Raw genomic sequence first — 15,055 nt, 5'->3', positions numbered from 1 at the left:
CCCAGCTATTGCAGTCCTGGGTGCCCCACACAGCTCTGCCAACATACCCCAATCCTCACCTGCAGTGACCCCAGCCATTCCAGTTCTGGGTGCCCCACACAGCTCTGCCAACGCACCCCAATCCTCACCTGCAGTGACCCCAGCTATTCCAGTTCTGGGTGCCCCACACAGCTCTGCCAATGCACCCCAATCCTCACCTGCAGTGACCCCAGACATTGCAGTCCTGAAACCCCACACAGCTCTGCCAACACACCCCAATCCTCACCTGCAGTGACCCCAGACATTCCAGTCCTAGGTGCCCCACCCCAATCCTCATGTCAGGATTCCTTCCCCACTCTGAACTCTAGGGTACAGTTGTGGGGACCCACATGAAAGACCCCCTAAGCTTATTCTTACCAGCTTAGGTTAAAAACTTCCCCAAGGTACAGACTTTGCCTTGGCCTTGAACCCTATACTGCCACCACCAAGCATTTTAAAAAAAGAACAGGGAAAGAGCCCACTTGGAGACGTCTTCCCCCAAAATATCCCCCCAAGCCCTACACCCCTTTTCCTGGGGAAGGCTTGATAAAAATCCTCACCAATTGGTACAGGTGAACACAGACCCAAACCCTTGGATCTTAAGAACAATGAAAAATCAATCAGGTTCTTAAAAGAAGAATTTTAATTAAAGAAAAGGTAAAAGAATCACCTCTGTAAAATCAGGATGGAAAATACTTTACAGGGTAATCAGATTCAAAACACAGAGGATCCCCCTCTGGGCAAAACCTTAAAGTTACAGAAAACAGGATTAAACCTCCCTCTTAACACAGGGAAAATTCACATAAAACAAAAGATAAACTAATCCGCTTTGCCTGGCTTACCTATACTGGTTGCAATTTTGGAGACTTAGATTAGGATGGGTTGGAGAAGATGGATTTCTGTCTGGCCTCTCTCAGTCCCAAGAGAGATCAACCACGTAAACAAAGAGCACAAACAAAACCCTTCCCCACCTCAAGATTTGAAAGTATCTTGTCTCCTTATTGGTCCTTTGGGTCAGGTGCCAGTCAGCTTAGCTGAGCTTCTTAACCCTTTACAGGTAACAGGATGTTGCCTCTGGCCAGGAGGGATTTTATAGCACTGTATACAGAAAGGTGGTTACCCTTCCCTTTATATTTATGACACCTCACCTGCAGTGCCCTCAGCTATTCCAGTCCTGCATGCCCCACACAGCTCTGCCAACGCATCCCGATCCTCACCTGCAGTGACCCCCGCTATTCCAGTCCTGAAACCCCACATAGCTCTGCCAATGCACCCCGAGCCCCCCCTGCAGTGAGCGCAGCTATTCCGGTCCCGCGTACCCCACACAGCTCTGCCAACGCATCCCACGCCTGACCTGCAGCCCCACCTGCTACCCCCGTCCTGAACTGTGCAGGGGTGAAGCCGTGTGTTTGAGGCTAGCACACATACTGAAGATGTGCGGCCTGACCTCATCTGAAAAAAATCACTCAGATCAGACACTAGAATCTGCCAGCTCCTTGGAGACCATCAGCTACGCTTTCTTCAGGACAGGAGGCTGGACAGGGGCAGAGTCCAGCAGGCACGGGGAGCAGAGCTAGGGAGTAGGGTGGGGGAAGGGCAGCAGAGAGGATGTGAAGTGACCATTTCTCAAACACACAATTGGCTGGGCGGAACTGATTTGTCCAAAGGATTCGGTGACTGGTTACAAACAAACAACCCATTTGAAAGGCTGCAGGATCCACTTGTGAATGATTCACTAGGCAACAAAGAGGCTAAATTAGCAATAAATACCGAGTAGCTCCGCTATGGCCTAACACCCTTCTCATCGTGGAAAGTGAGAGTAAAACAGAGTGAGAGCCGGCAGGTTGCACTGCACACCTACACCTACTTGGCACAGTGACGGCCCATATGGCAACACAAGGTGCCAGGCAGCCAGGGATCAGGCCCACCGGCCAGCATGTGCCGCTCAACCTGGTCTGCTGTTACGCAGCATAACGGTGCGTTGTGGTGGACTGGCTAGCACAGTGCGGTGCAATGCGCCACTCTGTGACGCAAGCTAAGGCTATGGCTGCATGCGCGCTTTCGTCAATAGGCCTCATGTCACTCAGGCAGGGCCAGCTTCAGGCACCAGCGAAGGAAGCCGGTGCCCGGGGCGGCCAATAGAAAGGGGCGGCACTCCGTCCGTTGTTGGGGGCGGCACGTCCGGGTCTTTGGCGGCAATTCGGCAGCAGCTCAATCGGGTTATTTTGTTTCGTTTCTTCGCCGCTTGGGGCAGCAAAAAAAAGCTGGAGCCGGCCCTACACTCAGGGGTGTGAAAAAACACCTCTCTGAGCGGCATACGTTCCACCGACCGTCACGCCCGTGTGGCCAGCGTGACATAGCTCTCGCCGCTCGTGGGGGGGGTGGTTTAATGATGTCGATGGGCGCGCGCGCTCGCCCGTTGGCCTAGCATGGCTACATACGCGATCTGCATCGGCACAGCTGTGTCACGTAAGCTTGCTAGTGTCGACATGGCCTTACTCTGTGCCCAGGGTCAGCCCAGTATGAGTGAGCTCCAGTCAGAAAATCTTCCTCAGGTCTGTCTCCACGCAGGGTTGACAGGGCTGCGATAATATGGTGAGACAGTCCGTGGCAGCAGCTCTCAACAGCACTGTAGTAATATGACTGATGATAGCATTGGCCAGTACGACAGTGCAATGTGATACCCCAAGATACACCACAGTACGGCACCCCAGGGCCAGATAAGCCCGGTCAGTGGGTACTTTTAAGACCCGATTAGCTGTCAGGGGTGGACGAGGTCCTGCCTCAGTGTGATGGGGGTGGAATGGACCAGAAACTAGAGGGCCTCGTGTATTCCCATCCAGCCCTACATGTCCATGAGTCTATGGTACTAGGCTGCAGCACCATGTAATGCAAGAAGAAAAGGAGTACTTGTGGCACCTTAGAGATTAACCAATTTATTTGAGCATAAGCTTTCGTGAGCTACAGCTCACTTCATCGGATATATGCATCCGATGAAGTGAGCTGTAGCTCACGAAAGCTTATGCTCAAATAAATTGGTTAGTCTCTAAGGTGCCACAAGTACTGCTTTTCTTTTTGCGAATACAGACTAACATGGCTTTTACTCTGAAACATGTAATGCAAGCACTTCTTTGTGAGGGTCCAGAGTGCATTTTTTAGGTTAATTCAGAGACTCCTCCCTCATGGAATTATGCCCAGGGAATTAACAGCCTCTGACTATTCCCTGCACTGGTCAGATCCTAGTGCAGATTTCGGTAGGTTCCCCTGCTGTAGGAGAACTTTCCCCACCCCAGGATGCTTGGTATCTTTCTAGTTTGAATGTGACCACCAGGGAAGCCTCTGTTTATTATTTGTTCGATCTTTGGGCAGGGCCCAGCTATTTGGTCTATGTTTATCCAGCACCTAGTGCAGTGGGGCCCTGGGCCGGTTGTAGGGCACTGAGGTTCTTCTGCAACACACACGACAAATAATTAATACATGTTAAATAATATTTAGTATGTATATTGTCCGAGGTGCTGTACAAACACAGGACAGGCAGCTGGTCCCTGCCCCAAAGAGCTTCCAATCCAATGGGTGTATGTCTAATATTTTAGAGTTAGCACAGGAGACCAGGCATCAGGATTCCTGGGTTCTGTTCCCAGCTGTACTGCTCACTTGCTGTGTGACCTTGGCTTAAGCCTCTGTGCCTTCTGTAAAATGGGTGATTTATACCTAGGTAGCTAACTAGGCTGTAGCTATGCATCTATCACTCTGACGTCTCACACACTGGGCAAAATTCATCTCTGGCATAAGTCCACTGGGGATGAATTTGGCCCACTGAGTTAATATCCCCCTGAAAATGTCCCTCTGGGGTATAACGGGCAGGTAATACTGGGAGTGGGGGCAGGCGACGTGAGCTGTTTTTGCACCTGAGATGCACAGCAGGTGGAAAGCCCATTTTGGAAATCCCCATTCTCTGCTGCAGAACTGCCCAGGGCCTGGACTGCTAAGCTCTCAGAGAGGACGGATGGCCTGGTGGTTAGGGCTCTAGCCTGGGGCATGAGAGACCTACGTTCGATGCCCTGCTCTGCCACAGACTTCCTGTGTCACCTTGGGCAAGTCACTTAGCCTCCCTGTGCCTCAGTTCCCCGTCAGTGCTGTTAATAGCCCTGTTAACAGCCCTGCCCTCCCCACAGAGGTGCTGTCAGAATAAATACCCCAGAGGTTGGGAGGCGCTCAGATACCACAGCAATAGGGACCTTAGACAGGTAAGCTCCCGCTGTGTCCTGGCCCTGAGATGTCCCACTGCACTGTGGATGCCAGAGAAAGCTTCTTTCTGCTGTCGGAGGTATCACTACACTTGGGAAGACAAGAGTCCACTGTAGGTGGCAGCTTTGGAGGAGGCCCCGTGTTGGTTCCCGGGCTCTGTCAGTGCTGAAAGCTCCATACTGCCAGTCACCACGCACTGATTCCTGGCTAGGAAAGTGAAGACCCCTCACTGCTCTGCAATGGCGAGTGGGCTGCCCTTGCTTTGCTCCTGCCCCTTGGCATGGGTGCCACGCACACCACAGTGCACAGCCTTCTACTCCCTGCTGGCAGCATTTCTCACAGCCATGGGGAAGGATCTGCATTCCTCCCTGTCAGGCCTTTAAATAGCACACTGCCGTCTCTGGCTCGCCGACGTGGTAGCATTCATCCAAGGCCACGGGCTGCCAACCCACGGGGAATCGTGTGGGAGGGAGAGGCATGTGACCAAAGCTGTTCCAGGTCTAATTCGCAGAATTAAAAGCCCATGTCCCGGGGGGGCTGGGGGCAGCATGGAACAGGTGGGGCTGGGAAAACCCTACAGACTCTGGCTTGTGCCCATGGATGACCCCTGTGTGGATGGCTGGGTGTCCTTCCTTCCTGCTAACAGGCCCATGCTGCCACTGGCTTTAGCTTCTGTGCCCTACCCGCCTTGCTGAGAGGCCTGGTGGGCAGGGCCCATGCATCCCCTCGCTCCCACTCTCTTCTCCAGTACTTGGGGGGGGGGGAATAGGGTATTCTAGAGGTGCAGCTCCCCCTTCTGCAGTCCTTGGCGGGGGAGGGAGCTGGCCCCATCCTGCTCCCCTCTGCACCATGCCATGGAGAGGAGCATCAGGACACGTCTACTGGAGGGGAATCTGGGTTGGGGAGTGCGGATGGGGTGAAACCAGCCAGTCAGCACACACCATTCCAGCTATGCAGCACTCCCCACCCCTGGGTGGTGCTAAGCCAGTATTCCCAGCCCCTCTTGGGTCGGCAACAAAGTGCCTCATGGGGGTCAAGAGCAACTACTGTCAGAAGCAGTGAGCGGGGCTGTTGGGCTCCATAAAAGAGCCCTGTCGTGTCCTCCTGAGTCCTTGCTGTGACCTGGGGCAGAGCAGGGGAACCCCCAGTGGATCTACAGCTCTGCAGTGCAGGGCAGTCAAGGTGCTGTTGAAGGAGACATCCCCCGAGCCTCCTGCCCTCTAGGGCACAGCCCATCTCTTCCCGGATGTCTCTGCCTGAGGAGTGGCCCTGAGGCTGTGTGTTTAGCTTATTTGAGGGTCAAAGGGCCCACAGATGTGGGTTATAGTAATTCCTCATGTGGTGCATTGTGCCCAGTACCATCTGGGATGGGAGTGTTTGGAGGGATTCTCTGGGCAGCCTGTGACACAAGCCAACAAAAGACAGGAAATTCAGCATTAAGGCCCCCAGCTGCCCATCTATACTTAACCTCCCATGGCTCTGTCAGCATTTCACGCTGGTGTGAGCTAAGGGCACAGCCCCTGTACATGTAGTTTGACACAGCTGTTAACCACTTGTGTGCTGCCAAGCACACCAGGGATGCAGGAGCCTCAGGCAGATGCCCCCACGTCTCCTGGACACCATGCATCCCTGGAACCTCTGTGCTTCAGAACAACATCACCGCAGCCCACTGCTGTCCAGCAGCTCCGGGATAATTCACAAAGGAAAGGGTTAATGGATGTTTCTTACCCAAATGTCTCGGAGACATGAACCACCTAGGAAGCGAAAGAGCCCCGACAACCTCTATTTATCTAACAAGGCTGGGATGTTCAGTGTAAGGGGTGAGGTGCCCAAGCCCCGCTGAAATTCAATGGAAATTGGACACCCAGGAGAGAGGAAGGATGGTCCAGTGCTGGGGGCCCCAGCCTAGGCGCCGGAAGATCTGGGTTCCAGTTCCTGCTCTGCCACAGACTTGGTGTGCGATGTTGGGCAAGACACACCGACTCTCTGGGCCTGAGTGCACTACTCTCCAATGGATTTCCCTCCCTCACATGGGCGTTGAGGACCAATGGATTGAGAGATGCTCAGATGCTATGGTAATGGGTGCAATTAGCAGCCTCTCACCAGCCTTCTCAGAAAGAGCCACCTCCATTGCCTTGCCTCAGGCCTTGTGCACTGGAAGTGTGAATTGTATCTAACCATCCACTGGGGGTGTTTTGAAGTAAATAACATTCTCTGTGCGACAGCCCTAGTACAAAACACCTTTGGATCATGGGCACCTTGTTTTCTTCTGGCTCCGAGGCTGGCTGAATGGTCAGAGAGAGAAAACATTCCTCCTCAAACATTAACCCTTTTTTTCAGTACTCACAGGGCGTTAGTACAGCTGGCGCACTCAGCATATGATCACAGATTAACTAAGCCTCCCAAGCCCTCAGCACGGTAGGGAATATTAGCTTCATTCGATAGATAGGGAAACTGAGAAATGTTCAATGACTTCCCCAAGGAGTCAGTATAAGACCCAGGACAAGATTAGGACTTCCCATCCCCAGGTCTACACTGCCGGACCAGCCGTCTTCTTTAGTGTGGAGGGTGTTTTGTCTAGATTGGAGGTCAGACGGAAGAGTAGGAGCCGGGGGGGTCAGGACTCCTGGGTTCTATTCCCATTCTGCCACTGACTCACCAGGTTTACTGCTCCAAGCCTTTTTCTCCATCTATAACATGGGATAATAAAAATATACCTACCAACTCAGGAGGGGTTCTTCATTAATGCTGTTATGTTATTTTGAAATCTTCAGATGAAAGTCACTGTTGAAATGCAAAGTATTATTATTGCTCTTATGCTTTTAATGCAGCCTGTGAGCAGTCCAGCACTGTCCTGAGCAGCTCAGGTCCTGCATATTAGGTCTTGCTCCCCTTTATGTCCACTGTCACTACAATAGTGTCACTTGGGACTAATGATCTTCATGCTCAGTGTGTCCCTGAATCCATAATGTCTGGTCACTTTGGTAAAAATCCACCCCAGAAAGCTAGGGAACCAACCCAAACACAGACTTGATGTTTCATCCAGCCAAAAGGCCAGCAATCAGTACAGGTCCTTGGAACACATGGGAGCTCTTATTAGCAGTCAGCGTTTTACATGTGCTGATGACTGCCAGATCTCTGTGACCCATAATCATCTCTTCATTATTATTCATCTTGCAGTAACACCGAAAGCCCCAGCTGAGATGGAATGGAGCCCTGAAATCCACTCCCTCCCAACTAGCTTTCAGTTCCGGCTGGTGTTTTGCAGGATGCTTCCACCCATAAATGCATGCCCCTTTTCTGGTGGGTGAGCTGGCAATGGGCTGTTAGACACATCTTCCCCTGTTTGTGCTCCTCATGTGTGCTATTGAGGGGCCTTGCATAAGCCTCCCGGGACATCTGCTATCGAATCTGTCAGTATGCTGCAGCATTGCCTTCATGAGCACCATATGCTCTGCTTTCTACAGCAAGGTTGACAGAACACAAGCTCCATCGCTCCAGATTTTGATCTGGAGGGAGATTTCCTCATACCAAATTTTCTGCAGTTGGCTGAATGCACCTCTTGTCTCTGCTGAACAAACTGGATCCACACACAGTCCTCTGGGTGATGTATGGAGATCACCTTCCCCCAGTGTGATGACGCGTCACCGTGCAGCATGCGAATTCAGAGCTTTCCAGCAGCAATTTGCTACCAACAGCCACAAGATGCAAAATGTTCTTGTTTTTCTCTCTCTAGCAACGTCACTGGCTTTGTTTCCAATAAAAAGTCATGGACAAAAACGAGACTCTCTATTTTTTATCTCGATTTCTTCTTCCTGGATTAATTTTTATGTGGCAACTTCAGTATTAAGAGACTAGTGCTCAAAATTTTACACTTATTCAGCTCCTAGATAAACATCACTTAATTTCTGGACACTGGCATAATGCATCCTAGCCCAAAAGAAGTAGTAATCCAGAAGAAAAACAGCGAGTATCATTTTTACCCAAGGCTATGTCATTTCCTAGATCTAAGTCCTAACAAAGTCCACACAATTACTTGGAACAGGCTGCATAAACCAAGCTCTGTTAACAAACAAACAGGGAGCTGCCAGATTGACAATCTGACGAGAGCGCGTAGGGCTCAAGGAACGAATGTCCCATTTGCAGACACATGAAAATAGGGGGTTCCAAACTGCTTCAAGGTACATTAAGAAAAGGAGTACTTGTGGCACCTTAGAGCGTAACCAGTTTATTTGAGCATAAGCTTTCGTGAGCTACAGCTCAGTTGTTTAAAAATGTAACAGTCTCCAATATTCAATTAACCAAAACTTGTTTTCAAAGAATATCAGGATACACTGTGCAACAACTTGCAATCGCCCTCTTCCTGTGCATTCAAGTGGGAGCTGGATTCCCTCTGACTGGAGCTCCTGCTGGGAAGTATCAGTAAAATGATAGGTTTCAGAGTAACAGCCATGTTAGTCTGTATTCGCAAAAAGAAAAGGAGTACTCGTGGCACCTTAGAGACTAAATTGGTTAGTCTCTAAGGTGCCACGAGTACTCCTTTTCTTTTTAGTAAAATGATACTATCTACTGAGAGAACTGATCACAGCTATGGGGATCATGAAAGGCTGTCAGGGATTGCTAGAAACTCTATTGAAAATGCACCTCTTATACGACGGGCCTGATTCTCCTGGCACACCTGCTTTATACTGATGTAACTCCATTGACATCCTGATTTATTCTTGCATAACGGAAAGGAGAATCGGACCATATACCCATCTAGAAAATATATAATTAACTATGCAAGGTATTCCTTAATCCCTGTAATTTTCCTCCACGTTTCAGAGTGATGCACTCTGCCTTCAATGGATTGCTGCATTCTCGTTGCTCTGTATGAACTCCTTCTCATAAGTTCAAAAACATCAGCAAACACAAGCTCTACATAACTTTTTATGAGTGTTCCATCAGATATCGAGGCACCATTCTAAGTATAGGGCTTGAATCTGCCTCTTTGTCATCTCCCAGGCATGCATACAAACATCTGGGTAATTTCTCTGCTGCATAAGTCTCATATGGCATCTAGCCCCTTTGTAAGGCTTCTCTGCTCCCTCAACTCTTGGTTTCTCAGGAACGCAGTAGCATCTTGTGACTCTCCATAAAGCTGCCCATCCGTGCTGTGCAAAGCTCTCACGTAGTCAACAAAGCAAAGCAACATCATGATGCAGCTGCTATATCACCAGTAGTGAATGGATGAGGGTGAGTGTGTGTGACCATGTGTCAATGATTGTGTGCAACAAAGAGGTAAGTGTGTACATGTGCGTATTGGGATGTTCAGTGTGGTTGCTTGTGTTATGGATGGTAGCGCATGGATTGAATGTTTCTGGAGAGTTTGTGGAGTATCTGTATGTTTACTAAAAAACAACGAGGAGTCCTTGTGGCACCTTAGAGACTAACAAATTTATTTGGGCATAAGCTTTCTTGGGCTAAAACCCACTTCATCAGATACATGGAGTGGAAAATACAGTAGGGAGGTATAAATACACAGCACATGAAAAGATGGGAGTTGCCTTACCAAGTGGGGCACCCGATCTTTTTGAAGACCGTGACTTTTATTTTTGCAAAATAATTGTTGTTGCTTTTATTTTTGTTGACATTTTTCATTGATTGTTTATCGTTTCCCATTTTCAAAATAAGTCATTGTCAAAATTGGATTTGTATAATTGAAAAATTAAATTCCACCGTGGCCAAAAAATTCACTTGTAAGATATTTCTTATTTTGACAATGGAAACCAACAAATTATAAATGAAAATGTTTGATTTGATAAAAATTTATGACAAAAATCGTGATATATTTTTGGATACAAAAAATTTTGAAAAATGAAAAAGTATTTAAACATTTTTCTTGACTTTATTTTTCATATTTTGACTAGCTTTAATCAGAGCATGAGGATGTGAATGTGTGTTGTGCATTGAGGAAGTTTCTGTGGATGTGTATATTTGCAGGTATGTGTATGAGTGTCAAGGAGAGTTTCGGTTGCTGTTCCTAGATCCGTGTATGTGGGAAATGGCTTATGTAAATTTGTGAGAAGAGTGTATGTGTCTCAGAAAAAGTGTGAATATGAAGCTCTACCTTTTAGTGTGTTTTAAATACCAGCATGCACATGGAGAGTGCATATGCACGGGGCTGCTGGAACAATTTTTGTAGTGGGGGTGCTGTGAGCCACTAAAACTAAACTAAAACCTGTATATAATGTAAACCATTTCAAGTCAGGGGGTGCTGCAGAACCCCACACAACCTTAGTTCCAGCACCTATTCATATGCATGAGAAAGACTGCAGGTGCATTTGGGAGAAAGTCTCTATGAGCGTTTGTGGGTGTTTCTAGGTTTAAATAACAGCAGGTGATGAGAAAAGGAGTACTTGTGGCACCTTAGAGACTAACTCCTTTCCTTTTTATGGATACAGACTAACACGGCTGCTACTCTGAAGCAGGTGATGAGTGGCAAAGACAAAATTTAGGATGTGTGCACAGGTCATAGAATCATAGAAGATTAGGGTTGGAAGAGACCTCAGGAGGTCATCGAGTCCAATCCCCTGCTCAAAGCAGGACCAACACCAACTAAATCATCCCAGCCAGGGTTTTGTCAAGCCGGGCCTTAAAAACCTCTAAGGATGGAGATTCCACCATCTCCCTAGGTAACCCATTCTAGTGCTTCACCACCCTCCTAGTGAAACAGTGTTTCCTAATATCCAACCTAGACCTCCCCCACTGCAACTTGAGATCGTTGCTTCTTGTTCTGTCACCTGCCACCACTGAGAACAGTCTAGCTCCATGCTCTTTGGAACCCCCCTTCAGGTAGTTAAAGGCTGCTATCAAATCCCCCCTCACTCTTCTCTTCTGCAGACTAAATAACCCCAGTTCCCTCAGCCTCTCCTTCTAAGTCATGTGCCCCAACCCCCTAATCATTTTGGTTACCCTCCGCTGGACTCTCTTCAATCTGTTCACACCCCTTCTATAGTGGAGGGACCAAAACTGGACACAATACTCCAGGTGTGGCCTCACCAGTGCCCAATAGAGGGGAATAATCACTTCCCTCGATCTGCTGGCAATGCTCCTACTAATACAGCCCAATATGCCATTGGCCTTCTTGGCAACAAGGGCACACTGTTGACTCATATCCAGCTTCTCATCCACTGTAATCCTCAAGTCCTTTTCTGCAGAACTGCTGCTTAGCCAGTTGGTCCCCAGCCTGTAGCAGTGCATGGGATTCTTCCTTCCTAATTGCAGGACTCTGCACTTGTCCTTGTTGAACCTCATCAGATTTCTTTTGGCCCAATCCTCCAATTTGTCAAGGTCACTCTGGACCCTATCCCCCCAGCTTAGTGTCATCTGCGAACTTGCTGAGGGTGTAATTCATCCCAACATCCAGATCATTAATAAAGATGTTGAACAAAACCAGCCCCAGGACTGACCCCTGGGGCAGTCCAACTAGACATCGAGCCCTGGATCACTACCCACTGAGCCTGACAACCTAGCCAGCTTTCTATCCACCTTATAGTCCGTTCATCCAATCCATACTTCTTTAACTTGCCTGCAAGAATACTATGGGATACTGTATCAAAAGCTTTGCTAAAATCAAGATATATCACAACCACCACTTTCCCCATATCCTCAGAGCCAGTTATCTCTTCATAGAAGACAATCAGGTTGGTCAGGCATGACTTGTCCTTGGTGAATCCATGTTGACTGCTCCTGATCATCTTCCTCTCCTCCAGGTGCTTCAAAATGGATTCCTTGAGGACCTGCTCCATGATTTTGCCGGGGACTGAAGTGAGGCTAACCGGTCTGTAGTTCCCCGGGTTCTCTTTCTTCCGTTTTTTAAATATGGGCACTATATTTGTCTTTTTCCAATCATCCGTGACCTCCCCTGATCGCCACAAACTTTGAAAGATAATGGCCAATGGCTCTGCAATCACATCAGCCAACTTCCTCAGGTGTCAGTGTGTTTATATGCATCTGTGTAAATGTATAAACAATGATGACATAGCTGCCTGCCTCAAATAGTTAAAGACAATGGACAACCCTCAGATATCATCACCCCAAACACATCGCCAAACTCATCCACTTCATCCTCACCCATTAATTTTTTACGTTTTTTTACATTTTTTTACATTCAAACAACAAACACCTTTGTCCAAACCATGGGACCAGCCATGAGTGCTAGGATGGCTCCCCCACATGCCAACTTCTAAATAGGCCTCCCTGAAGAAGAATTTCTGGAAAAATGCACAATGAAACCAATGATATACCTGAGATACATCGATGATATTTCCATCCTCTGGACAGACGACTTCAACTGCCTCATAGATTTCCACCACAACGTCAACAACCAGCACTCATCCATTAAACTCTCTCTGGAAAACTCCCAAACCAGCATCAACTTCCTGGACACCATAATCAGCTTCAACAAAGGAACGCTACAAACAATGATATTCATGGATCACCTCACCTACCTTCATAGATCCAGTAACCACCCTAAACACACCAAGAAATCTGTTATCGACAGCCAGGCACACAGATACTACAGGATATGCTCTGAGGAAAAAGTGGGGGAAATAAACTATAGTGCACTCAAAATTGCCCTCACCAAACAAGGACATTCCACCAGAGGAGTACATCACATCATGGAACAGGCCACCCAAATACCCCAAGAGAACCTGCTTCAATACAGAAATAAAACCCCGTCTGACCTCAACCCACTACTTGTTACCTACCACCACACCTACCACACTGAATCCATATGGAGTATCATCAAACAACTACAACCCATACTCGATGGGGACCCCATCCTGAAATAAATCTTTCCTGAACCCTCTCTTCTGGCCTACAAACAACCCCCCCCCAACCTTATCATCAGAAGCAATCTCCCCACGGATCAGGACACACCAACTCAAAGAGGCACCAGACTCTGCCAGAACAACGGATGCAAAACCTGCAGACATCTCCACTATTACAATGATCAACACTCCCCACAGCATACCTTGCAAGATCCCTCATCCCTGGGTCCTATATCTGCCTATCACAACATGGGGTGTACCTTATCCAGTGCACTAAATGCCCCAATAACAACTACGTAGGTGAAACGAGACAATCACAACACTTTCAAATGAACTCACGGAGGAAAATGATAAAACACCCTGTCACCTGTGGGTTAATACTTGTCACAAAGCGATCTCTCTATCTGCCTTATTATGCCTCTTCCTCAAAGGAAACCTGCACACCACTTTCAAAAGATCAGCCTGGGCATACGCACCGACTTCCCCTCTAGTCGAGGGGTGCTCGACCCCACCTTCACACCAGGCCCCGCCCCCACACCACCCCTTCCTCCAAGCCCCCCCGGCCCTTCCCACCCTGTCCTGCCTCTTCCCTGCCTCCTCCTCTGAGCGTGCCCCATCCCTGCTCTTCCCCCTCCCTCCCAGAGCTACCTACAAGCCATGAAACAGCGGCTCCTGTTCACAGCGGGCGGGAGGCGCTGGGAGGGAGGGGGAGGAGTTGGTCAACAGAGCCATGGGCAGGTGAGAGATGCTGGTGGGCAGGGGAAGCTTGGCTGCCGGTGCTTATCACCCCCTAATTTTTCTCTGTGGGTGCGGAGCCGGCACCTATAAGCCTGGGAGCTTAAATCCATAAGACTAAAAATCATGGTCTTAAAAAACACTGGATTTATGGTTTATTACAACAATCTGTAATCCACTAACTCCTCTTTTTGTCCTATGACTACAGGGGTGTTAATGGGCCACTTCACCTCAAATTGTCCCTTAGAATATGTGCTAACTACTTATGCTAAACAATCTGTTCAATCTTGTATTTCTCTGTGATGCTCTTAGGGCTTGTCTACACTTACAACACTGCACCGGTGCAGCTGTGCCTCTGTAGCGCTTAGTGAAGACGCTACCTATGCCAATGGGAGAACTTCTCCTGTCGGTGTAGGTACTCCACCTCCTGGAGAGGCAGTAGCTATGTCCACAAGAGAAGCCCCCCGATCGACATAGTGCTGTCTACACTGGGGGTTAGGCTGGTCTAACTATGTTGCTCAGGGGTGTGGATTTTCTGCACCCCTTCTTCTTAGCATATGTGCAACATGCCTCAGCTGGCACGTCACCAGGATTCATCACCGAATTTGGTCTGCTGGTTGGATCATTAGCTTCCCCAGCCTGGCTACTGATGGGGAGTGTGACGTGAACGCTTACCGATATAAGTCTGCAGTGTAGACCAGGGCTTAGTACTTTTCCCAGACCTGGAGAAGAGCTCTGTGTAGCTCCAAAGCTTCTCTCTCTCATCCACAGAAGTCGGTCCAAGAAAAGATCTTACCTCACCCATCCTGTCTCTCTCTGTCTATGTCTACACTAGAGACACCCCTGAGTGGGTGAGCCTGGGTAGGCGACACTGGGCACCTGCCAGGCCAGATTCTGAGCTCACCGACCCCAGCGCCCACTTCCAAGGATTGGCTCGGGGAGCTGGGAGTAGCGGGGTTACTCTGAGTGTCCGGGAGATCCGTCTGGCCCTGCGCCCGGGCCCGAGAGTGCAACCCTGGTGTGCCTTGGCGTAGGCTCGAGAGGCTGCTGGATTTGCTGCACAGTTGTAAGAAGCAGCCTCGGGGGGGGGCCGAAAATGGCATCTCCTCCCTCCCTCCGGACCCGCTGACCGCCTGGCTCCCAATTCGAAGCGCTTTCATGGCTCAGCGAGCCCCGCGCCGCCGCGCCGTGCCGCCTCCCCCGCCGGAGGGACCCCGAGAGCGGCAGGGCAGGAGGGG

This window comes from Eretmochelys imbricata, chromosome 14 (assembly GCF_965152235.1).
Source record: "Eretmochelys imbricata isolate rEreImb1 chromosome 14, rEreImb1.hap1, whole genome shotgun sequence".
Taxonomy (NCBI): Eukaryota; Metazoa; Chordata; order Testudines; family Cheloniidae; genus Eretmochelys; species Eretmochelys imbricata.
Note: the sequence above shows the minus strand (reverse complement) of the source record.